The sequence below is a fragment of the Myotis davidii genome, unplaced genomic scaffold (genome assembly GCF_000327345.1).
Source record: "Myotis davidii unplaced genomic scaffold, ASM32734v1 scaffold169, whole genome shotgun sequence".
Lineage (NCBI taxonomy): Eukaryota > Metazoa > Chordata > Mammalia > Chiroptera > Vespertilionidae > Myotis > Myotis davidii.
In genome coordinates, this window is record NW_006383005.1 from 545,743 (window position 1) to 546,216 (window position 474).

The 474-nt window shown below is 60.8% G+C and overlaps 1 protein-coding gene across 2 annotated transcripts in view; it reads right to left on the minus strand.

The window, feature by feature from the left end:
• Positions 1-474, minus strand: part of RPS3 (ribosomal protein S3) — a 35,593-nt gene that overhangs the window by 34,839 nt on the left and 280 nt on the right. The window lies entirely within an intron of this gene.

Genomic DNA, 474 nt, shown 5'->3' on the forward strand with positions numbered 1-474 from the left:
TGGCCGGGGTGGCCGCCTCCCAGGGGGTGCAATTCACAAAAGCGTGTGGATGTATTTTGAATGTGGACGTGGCGTCTACGAAAAACGACCAACTTCTACAACAAACGGGCTTGGGAGCCCTTCCCGTGGGAAAGCGAAAAGAGACACGAGGGCGCGCTCTCCCGCGGTGCCCTCCCTCCGCTGGCCACGGCTTTTCCCCGGAGTAATCAGCCGTCAGCAGCCGGAGCAGCTCAAGCATTTAGGGCCCGAAGGCGGCACCCAGACGCAACTAGGAAGAAGGCCGGACGCCCACCCCTTCCCAAAGCCACGCTGTTAAGATCTGAAGCGACCGGCTCGGCTCACTCTCTCCAAACACCACGCGTTCACTCATCGTTATTTGTTGACCAAGAGATGCTCACACGCGCCTTCTCCGGGGCAGGAGAGGAGCCCGGTGCTCATCTCTACTCTCCGCCCGGAACCGGCGGAAATCGGCTC